The 10,860-nt window shown below is 47.8% G+C and overlaps 1 long non-coding RNA gene across 1 annotated transcript; it reads right to left on the bottom strand.

The window, feature by feature from the left end:
- Nucleotides 1-1,682: 1,682 nt before the first annotated feature.
- LOC124094949 (uncharacterized) lies at nucleotides 1,683-9,667 on the bottom strand. Its single transcript, XR_006852381.1, has 3 exons — nucleotides 9,519-9,667; nucleotides 4,113-4,242; nucleotides 1,683-3,610 (listed from the first exon to the last, which is right to left on the bottom strand). It is a non-coding gene; the product is annotated as an uncharacterized LOC124094949 (long non-coding RNA).
- Nucleotides 9,668-10,860: the final 1,193 nt, after the last annotated feature.

Genomic DNA, 10,860 nt, shown 5'->3' with positions numbered 1-10,860 from the left:
AGTTAAATGTTCACATGCATGCATGCGTGCGCGCGCGCACACACACACCTCCCTACACATACACACGCAGGACAGTGTGAACTATAGACCTGGCAAGCCAGAGATAGCCTCCTCTGTTGACATCCCTTGCTACATTCATCCAAATGGGCTAGTCACAGCTATGCCTCACTGTCCAAGTGGGACAAGGACCTCAAGACCTGAACCAAGACCCTTCACATACATACGGCCAAACTCACCTGTTGACCCTTTTATGGAATCTGTCCCCTGGAGGTGACACATGGCACCAATTTAGTTCACTGAACTCCTGCCTTTTCCAAATTTCTGAAATCAAATCGCCATAGAACCACACAACACCTATTAATTCCTATGCATTTTGCACCCATAACTCTCACTTGATGAATAGAGCGCCAGACTTACAATTCAGCCATGGTGTGGTAAATTACACTGGCCAGATTAACTGTATAAAGAACACGTCTCAAAACAATGATTTCACTTCAAGCTAAGGAGGAACACGTGCCCTTTCCTTCATTTCTAAATTACATTTTCAATCATAAATATTGAAAATTACATTTCTGATCACCGCTGTCACCTTGTGAGTAGTGGCACAAGAGCCCCACAGACGCATGGGTTTTTACAAAAGGAAAGCCAGGGCCATTAGAAGACCCAAACCACTTTGAGTTTTAAAGGGCTCATTCCCCCAGCCTACAGATTATAAAGATGGCACCCTTCGGAGTTTGTGGTGGCAGGGAGTGGCAGCCCCATTGGCATGTGGGTTGTTAAGCGTGAAATTATTGCTCTGGGTGCATTACACCACCTTTATGTATGAGCCGTTCCAAGTGCTTCAGGCAGGAGAGGAACAGCCACTATCCCAGAAACGTAGAGATCTGCCTGGTAGAGAGCCCTGAGACCCCCTTAGATTTTAACTTTATGCAAATGAATCCTTCAATGTCAAAGGTGGGCTACAAGCTCACCTTCCTCTCAGATGATAACAAAAGTCAGAGCTATAGGAATGGGCCTTGAAAGGAAAAAAGAATGGGATATTCTAACAGGGGCATAGCAGGAAAGCATCAATGCTGGGCCCACTGTCCTGGCTAGGAGCAAGGAAGGATGGAGGAATCTGTAGAAATGTGTGACTGGAAGGCAGAGTCAGTCTGGAGGACTTAGATGTGGCCCCAGAGCCTTCAATATGACCCACACTAGGGATAACTCCTCTCTGGACATCCACATACTCTATTCATCTCTCCATCTACCCACTCACATCAAGGATGCACTGACCTCTCTACCATGCCAAACCCAGGCAAAACCAAGCTGTGGCAAAGTTACACATGGAATATCCCATATTGTCAAGACAAAGCTCATAATATGTTATGGCAAATCTGCATGGCAGAGCCTTACAGTTTCCAATGACAAAATTGTTTTGTTGTTGTTTTCCTTAAGCAAAGAGTCTTGCGGACCCTAACACGGAAGAGTTTTATGTCATCACCCATGCCCTGTCCATACCCCCTCAGCACTCCTGATCAAGTGTATGCACCGAGGGTGTTCCTCCTGCAAGAATGCACCAGAGAGTCAGCGCCCCCCCCAACCCCCCACACACCCCCACACACCCCGGGCAGCCCTCTACCAACGGCAGATAGGAGCTGGCGGCTTAACACCAGGTAACTCAGGTAACTCCTTCAGTCAGAATGATTCAATCTGGATTTTTCTCTCTCCCTAAGTCCCCAGCCACTCCACAGAAACCTATATCAGCTTCTTTCTCTTCCCTTCCCAGACCAGATGGGACAGGGTCCAAAAGACTGCCTGGATGAGCCAGAGTTCTCCAGAGAAACAGAACAAATAGGCTGTACCTATATATAGAAAAAAAAATGTTTTCTGAAGGAACGGGTCCACTTGATTACGGAGGCTGGCAAGTCCAAACTTCACAGGGTGCACCTGCAGGCCTGGAGACCTGGCGAAGAGTCACTGTGTTGTAGTTAGCTTTTGCATCACAGTGACCAAAAGGCCCAGAAAGAGCCACAGAGAGGAGGATAAGTTTAATTTGGCTCACAGTTTATGGTTGGCTGGCTCCACAGCTCTAGGCCTGAGGTGAGGCAGTTGAAGAGCATGGCAGAGTGAAACTGCACAAGACAAGGCAACCAGGAGGCCGAGACAAAGTAAACTCTGCTTAGCAGGGACAAAATCAAACCCAAAGGCATACCCAGTGACCTACCATCAATGATTACCAATCAGTTAATCCATTTCAGTGGCTTGGCCACTAATGGGTTCAGCTCTCATGATCTAATTGTTTCACCTCAGAATATTCATGTCTGACACATGAGTTTTGAGGGCCACCTCCTATGTACCATACTGTTACAGTCAAAGGGTAGAGGCTGTCTGCTGGCAGAATTACCCCTTGCTTGGGAGAGGTCCATGCCTTGTACTTTCAAGCCTTCAACTGATTGGACAAAGCCCACCTACATTAGTGAGGGTAATCTGCTTCACTCAAAGCTCATCAATCTAAATGTTGATCTTATCCCAAAACAGGCAACAGGCAAACTCAAGGAAACATCCAGAATGATTTGGACCAAATATCTGGGGACCGTAGCCCAGGCAAGGTGACACAAATAAAATTAACTATCATTCCTCCCTCCACCACGGAGAGCAGGTTGTTTCTTGGAGTGAGATCACCACTCCAAGAAACAACCTGCTCTCCATTTCTGTAACAGCATCTGATCCTGGGGAACCTAACTTAAGGACATTGTATTTTTAGGATAGTTATGACTTGGAAAATAAATGCAAACATATAAGTTGTCATTTGTCTTTCAAAAGCCCAGTGGCCCAAGAAAGAATTTGGCTCAGAGTTTGGGAACTGCTCTATCACAGGTGCTGGTGTTTAAGGCCTGGAAAAGCCCACACCATCTCTGAGGCAGTGTAAACACAGATGTTTCCAAAGTCATCAATCATGATTTTAGAAAGACCACAGCATTCCTAAAATGACACAGATCTGGGACCCTGCTGCCAAAGAAATCCCTTTTCTTTCCTGCACACGTCCTACCCTGAAAGTTAGAACTACCCTGAGTAGATAAAGACTCTTCTCTGAAAGCCATCAGGGTACCCAAAGCAGCAACAATTCCATCTTAAAACAACACCTTTATCCAAGGGCTTAGAAGATGTTCCCAAAAGAAAACACTGTTTTTTTTTTTTTTCTGACATCCCTAAGAATACAGGGTCAGATCCTATGTGGCAAGACGGAACCAAGGGACTCATGGAAGTCACAAAGACAATTTCCATCTCGGAATGGAAATTGCCAGAAGACTCGAGTTGGGTTGCGTCTCAGGAATCCCCCGCAGTCATTTGCCGCATCACAAGACCCAACCTTCTGAAGTTGAAGATCATCGCCTCCTCCTCTTTGTATTTCATTAGCAGAGATCGGGTTAATAAAAAAGTTTAAAAGTTGACCGGCTCCCCCTGGAGATTTATTAGGCCTCCTCCGTGAGGCTGAGCTGGGAATGGCAGCCGACACTCTCCTCTCTCCAGAGCTCCCTCTGTCATCTCCCTCTGTGGTCCCTGAAGTCTGCCAATTAAAAACCTCCTGGATGACATTCCGCTGCTCGAGTTATGCACACATAAATCACTGTAATAAGAGAAGATTGTTATGTTAACCTTCGTCGTACAACCCTTTTCCTTTTGTGAGAAATATGAAAAAAACATTCATTTGTCTGGCACCAAAGAAGCCATTTCCCAGCAGATGCCTGGGAGGCCCCTGGGGTGTCGCCCCTTCCTTGCGGTGACATAGGCGGTGCCTCGTGCACCGGGAGGCATTACTCAACCCCGAAACGGCGCAGCGACCAGGCCATAAACCAGGCAGCATGACGTCAGAGACAGGATGCTCTGAAATAAATGGGGAGCTGGTTCGATCTAGAGGAACATTTTTCCATGTTTAACCAAGCAAAACTAGACACATTACTGAGCACACAGTCTCAAAGGTCAGTTCGTAGGGAGACCAGCGCTGGGGAGGGGGAGACCTGGCACTTTCAAGGCTCTGGAAGGAACCCCCCAGGTGGCTGGAGATTCACTGTCAGGACGAGGGGCTGGTGTGCAGCAACTGTGACTTGGGCTTGGATGTGAGAGATTACCTCCTCGGGCCGAGCCCCTGCGAGCAGGCAACCGCTGGGGATGAGGAGGGTCAAGGTGGCAACCTGGGTGTGGTCCCTCATCTCTCTGCAAATCTTCATGCACCGGTCACAAAATTCCCTGGAGATGTATCTGTCGTGTGCCCCAAAGCAAACAAACAAAAACAGAAAGGGAAATATCAACCACAGAATAAATATTAACAATGTGTTAATTTCTTATATCTACGTGTTAACTTTAGAATAAAGATGATGTATATTCGTTGAAAGACTTTAAAACATCTGGGTATGCAATTGGGCTGCTTCTCATTATATTCAATCACTTGGGATTAGCTAAACTAAGAGTAAAGTACCCCCAGCTGAGGGCTGGGGTGACCTGCCATTTGGAGGCAACCAGAATCCAGTTGTCATGGAATGTCCAAGTGGTGTCACCAGCCTTGATTAAAAAAAATAAAAATAAAAATCTGACATTCAGAGCTGCAACTCAAAGACACCCATCTTTGTGGGCCAAACTAAATTAATTAAAAACACAATCCTGGTGATTTCCTGTCACATCACATGGATCTAAAGGAATTAAATATTTCCCCAAAAAATGAAATAATGGGTTGGAGGAGTTGGTGGAGAGGGGACAGAACACAATTTCACTTATTTCACAGTCAAAATGAAATTTTAGTCTAGTTCCCTCCAGAGCAACCCACTTGCCCTTGGAATATCGATATGTCCTGTAAAGAATGTTCTAAAATAACAAACTGCACCTGTTCCACTGAACTCTCGGCACAGAGTCATTTTTTACATCTCATCCTCTTGTTTCCTGTTTTTATCCCCCTTCAAAAGATGAAGGCGTGAGATGCCTTTCTCTTTAACCTTGGATGACCCTCACCACCCCCACCCCCGCATGCTTGGGGCATGGAACTTTCAGTGCTAAAACCTATGATGTCCCAAGCAAAGGGATAGCTGGTCGCTTCCTCTAAGCAAACATTGAAATCTTAGTTTGAGCTGCCAAGACATGATCTCTCCACCCAGTTGCACTGTTTTGCAGGGGCAGACATGAGAGCATGTTCTGCAGGCAGTGGGAAGCAGCCCTGGCATAGGCAACCTGAGCACTGCCTTATTGTAGTCCCTTTATTCTTTAGCTAAAATATGTAGGAACCATTAAGAGTTTAGGACCAATATATCTCAATGCACTCTTCATAAGAAAAAAAATGCAAGTTTAGGATTTTGTGAGCACTATAGCACAAAGAATCAATAGTGTGTGATCTTTTAAATACCTGGAATTCAATGAGCATCTGCCCACAAATCCAGTAGGTCTCACACGTAGAAACACCATGGTGTGACCCACATCCCTCATTCACCCTCTGGGGTTTCAAAGGGAGATTTTGATAAGGCTCCATGGGGCATCACCATTAAATCACCCTTCTTTTTTTTTCTTTATACTTTAAGTTGATAACTGAATCCCTGAATTTTTCACTAATCTCTGATCCAAATTAGACTTTTCATTCTGAAAACATTTGGTCAGAGGATAGAGAAAAACAATGAGGAGAAGGAGGAGAAACCAATACTGAATGCCTGCCGTGTACCAGGCATTACACTAAATGCGTTGTACCCTATGACAAGGTCTTCTGTGGGTGCAATTTTGTTGTCACCTAGTACTTCGTCTCCCATCATTCTCCCAGCAAGTGCACCCATTCTGTCCACACAGATGAAGCCTGGGGAGGACGTGCCATAGCCTCGTTGACTCTCTTTCCTTCCAGGCAGCCATGGCTGACCACCCCAGCAGGGAGAAGCCCATGAGCCCTTTCACTGAGAAAATCCTGATGCCCATGGCCATCTTGCCGCAGCAGGGTGGGCCAGCACGCACGCGGTCTTCTCCTTGCACTTGTTTATTTAACAGTTTGGACCTTGCCTGTTCAACCTTGAAAATATCTCAACTATGTATATACTGTGTTCTGAAGTGCTTCCTCGGACACTCTTTATTAAGTCACTTTGATCTAATTCATCACACACAAAAATCTCCAACAAGTACCCAGCATCCTTTTGGTGGTGGGTTGGAGGGGGGGCATGCGGATCACGTGAAGGTAATAAAAGGAAGCATAAGACCCCGTTTCCCCGTGGCTCGAGCCGTTGGTGCCACGGGTTCAAAAATGTAATTAAAAGAAGACTGTCGATTTCACCGTTGTCAAAACGCCATGTCACCCCCTGAAGGAGAGGCGCGCTTTCGTCAATTTCCCCAACCTTGCCAAAGTTTTGGAGAGACCCTTCACTTTATAAATCAACTCACAGCTTAGAACATCCTGGCAGCCCCTTCAAGGAACCGATGGGAATGACAGGGAAAGAGAGGATAACCATCATAGCTTGACTGGATACAGGTGTTTGCGTTTACAGACGAACCACAAACGCCTGGATCTTTGACAGGCGTTGATGCTATCAGTGAATCCCAGCTATTATTGGCTCCGGTCGCCAAGGGCTGGGGGGCCCTTCCCTTAGCAACATCTCCGAGGCTGATAACATTTGGCTGAACTTTTCAGATCGTAACCTCCCTTCTGACTTTCCGCAGTCAAACCCGCCTAAACTGATCAGAAGAAGAGACACGCAGTGAGAAGACAAGTAAAATATTATTGACTGCACTGTTTCATGTCTATTAGGAAGAAAGAGCAAAGAAGGGAGGGAGAACCTTACAGCTTGACAGGCTTCAAGATAATCAGGGGAGGAATCAAGGCTGCACAGTAACCCTCAGTGAGGCTGGAAAACCACTGGCTTACAAGAGGTCATTGTGCTGTGCCAGGAACAAACAGGGCGCCGGGCACACAGGGCGAAATTGCATTTCTCCACGGGATCCCCACTCCTCCTGGCTGTTCCTGCAGCAAAGTAGGGGGTGGGAGACAAAAAGGAGGAGCCACGAACGTGGTCCAAGGAAGAGGAAGGTCTTCCTCCTCCTCACCCCAAAGGCTTTGGTTTCTGGATGCAGCAACACATCCTGGCCTCTCTGTGCACCCAGTGCCTCTTTGTGCAGGGCAGAGGTGGGACCTGTAAGGACAGGCAATGCTGCCATTGAAGAATTTGGCTTTGGCAACCAGTACTTTCGATTTGCATTTTATTTCCTTGCTCCTTGTCCTGCTGCACCAGAACCGACCTTCTTCCTTCCTCAAGGGCACATCCTGGGTGTGTGCATACAGGCTGCAGTGTGTGTTGGAGGGATGGTAACCGGGAGGGGTCCGTTGGCCCTGAATGACCCTGAGATCAATTACCAATATCTCCCAGGATTCCATAAATGAGTCATTTGGTAGAAGATATGCCTCCCAGTGTCCCAAGCCCACTGGGGGAGACAATACACCCTACACGAAGATAAAGGTCACTATCTGGGGCAGAGGTTGCAAGATAAAGGTCACTATCTGGGGCAGAGGTCAAGGTCTCAGACATTGACTCAGAAAACCAAAGAGTGAGGCCATGCTTAGCACTGGCCATTTGTCCTTGCCCAGCCCCACACCCATTTATACTCAGCTCCTGGTTTCATTGTAAGAGCACTAACAGATATTGCTCAAGGAGGTCCCAGGAAATCCACACAACCTTCGCCATCACCCTGTGGGTCTAATGCACCTCAGGACTCTCTCTTTGGAGGCAGAGCCTATTTTTTTTTTCCCTCCAACATGCTTCTGCTCTGTACTTCAGCAGCCTTGATATAGGAAACACTTCTCTAGTGGTTGTCCACAAAGCATCATCCTTTAGGGAAAAGCCTAAAGGGAAAGCCCTGATGTCCCTGGAACCATGTGGCCTTGTCAACTGGAGCTTCCTAGCCTGAAGGAAGAATGGGTGGAATGGGATTTCCACAAAACACCAGGAGAGAGGGGCCTAGAATCAGAAGATAGCAGTACTGGGAGGCACGAAGTCATCATTTCTGATTCTTTATTCCACAGATGGGGAAACTGAGGCACAGGGCAAGGAAGTTAAAAAAAAAAACACTTGGGTTTACACTGTCCAGGTAAATTCCCCTGTGGCCCTTCCTGCCTCACCACTGCCTCACATTGTGCATTGATGTATGCACCTGTCCATGCTCCAGACACCCTGAGAACAGGGTCACAGCCAGCAGAAGCACTCGCCAACTGCCTAAGACCTGGCCAGGCTCTACCAGCTGGACCTGGGTCAGAAACTCTGGGCCAAAGAATCTGCATCACAGATCTCTGTATCACACAGGGTAAACAGGATCTGCAGTTCTCCTCCTTGTACCCTGACCCCTAACCTGCTCCCATTCCCATGCTCTTACCACCCTGCACCTCCTCATTCCTAATTTCCCCCCTGCTCATCACCCTTCCAATCCTTACCAAAGAACCTTCTGTAACCCAGGTTCCATGACATCAAGCAGTGATAATGGGGAGGATAATAATTATTTATTCAGCATTGCCCTGCGTAAGGTTCCACTTGGATCATTCAAGCCCTAACACTCTGCTTTGCCGGATGGTACTAGTCACCCTGTCGTGGAAGCAACATCATTACTCCCATTTTAAGGGGAAACCCAGAAATCATACTCAAGTTCACCCAAAGAGAGTCAGGATTCGGACTACATTATTCCTCTAATTCAATCCTTGCCTATAACTGCCCCAGGATGGTGTTGCTCTATCACTCCAGGGGTAGCTGGTCTCTGAATTCTTACATCCCATGACCACCTCTCTGTCTACAGCAGCCTCTCCTCCCAATCTCTAGGCACTCCACCTTCCTGAGTCCCCTCTTGAGCCCCCTCTTCTCTGCTCCCCTATCCCACTCAGCCCAGCGTCCACATCGATGCCTCTGAACTCACTGCTGCCCCATTGGACACTCAGTTCTCTGGCCTCCTCCATCTTTTCCCAATCCTTAATATACAAATATCAACCCTGCTCACTCCTCCGTCTCCCATCCTAGATCCATGAGATGATGGTGTCTCATGGCAAAAGATAAGCAAGGAGACCTGTCCCTTTTGGGGTCCCCATCTCAGCTGTACCCTTTAGTCCCCTCCATCAGGGCTCTTTTGAGCTCCCTCATTCATTCCTCCCGGGGGCTCTTCCCTGTCCCATCTTTACACCTACAAAATCAGCACCATTCCCGGCCACACCTCCTTCCCCCTGGTCTCACCCACAGTCCTGTTGAAGACCCACCTTCCCACCCTGCTCTCTCCGGACACCCACAGTTTTCCTCTTTCCTCCACTTCAGCATCTCCATCACCACTGACTCAAAGCTCTCCCACTCGAAGACCACAGAAAAAGCATCCCGGACGTACAGCCTTGTTCCTCTCCCCTGCTTGAATCATCGTGACCATCCCCTTGCCAGACCTAATGGATTCTTCTCAGTCATCCTGCTGGACATCTCTGCTACAGTTACCACCTGTGACCATTCCCACCATCTTGAAACTGTCCACCACCTGGGCCTCTCTGGTTTTCTTCTTACCTCCCTCGGTTCCATCCATTTCTTCCTCAGTTCAGGTTCAGTTCTATCCATTTCTTCCTCATTTTCCACCTGCCCCATGATGAGGGTGGCCCTCCAGGCTTCCACTGACAACCCACCCTGTTTTCCCTCCACACACTCCTCCCTACTCACAATGTTAACTGCCACCCCAGGCGCCAGCCCAAACTCTTCCCACAGACTCCAGGCTTCCATCCAAATGGGTTGGACATCTCCAGTTGCCTTCAGCCAAAAAATGTGTCATGATAAGGACCCAGTGTCTATGATTTTCTTCATGGTGATTTGATAATGTGGTTTCAGATTACAGCCTGGCTTCCTAGGGTGAGTGACCATGAGGATAAAGTGTGCTGTAAATGCCAATGGGTGCATTTCCAGGTCAAGGTCATTACATTTCTCAGAGCAAATTAATAGGTAATTCCCCCCAGTACCTGCAGGTGATGAGAGTCTGTCTCTGCTCTGATAACCCAAGTCCTGCCAAGGATGTGACCTTGGGATTTTGAGGGAAGAAAAAAGCCATCTCCTCTCCTGTGGTACCATGGGGTTGTATCCATCTGTCCATTGCTCTAAGCTGATTTCCCTTGTGCCCATTCTCACTCTGAACCCTCGATTTAGAGAGGAGTAGAGGGTGGATGAAGGACCAAAGTCAGCCTCCAGCTTTTCTGGCCTCCGCATTTCCAGTGTACTTAGAGGCACATGTGACCCAGTCCACTTATGGTGCAGGACTTTCATTTGCATAGACTCCACAGGGAATGGGGTGACCACCAACTCCTGTTATGGAGCGCCACAGCCTTGGAGAGTGGTGATAGGTGGCCATTGAAGGGACACCTCCTTAAGCAGTTAGATGCTACTCAGATCTCACCATCAGTGCCCTTGACTTATGAACATGGAAACAACGCACAGACATTGCTACTCATGCTGGACCTCTTGGAAGCTCCATGCGGCCTGGAAACACAGAGGGCCATGGAAGGAAGTGCATTCAGAAGTACCCTCTGTCACTCACTGGCTGGGTGACTTTGGGAAAGTTTGTCTGAACCTCAGAATCATTATCTTAAAATAATATTTTATCACAATCCCACCCTGCATCTCACTGGGTTGATTCAAGCCTCTAATGTGCGTATCCTCTGGGGTGGAGAGCTGAGGGACAGATGATGTAGGCTGCAGGGATGGAGTCTTCCCAGCCCTTCCCTCAGCTGTCCTGACCGGATTCCCTGTGCTGGTCACTCATCCATTACCCCCTCTTTCTCATCCTCCAGACTTGAGCCCTTGAGTCTCCTCCTCAGAAAGGACATCCGCCACCCACTCTAGGTCGCTGTTACCTTCTCAATAA

The sequence above is a fragment of the Marmota monax genome, unplaced genomic scaffold (assembly GCF_021218885.2).
Source record: "Marmota monax isolate L192 unplaced genomic scaffold, Marmota_monax_Labrador192_F-V1.1 WCK01_AAM20220418_F8-fsc00101, whole genome shotgun sequence".
In the NCBI taxonomy this organism is placed as follows: Eukaryota; Metazoa; Chordata; class Mammalia; order Rodentia; family Sciuridae; genus Marmota; species Marmota monax.
Note: the sequence above shows the minus strand (reverse complement) of the source record. Positions and strands in the feature narration are given on the sequence as shown.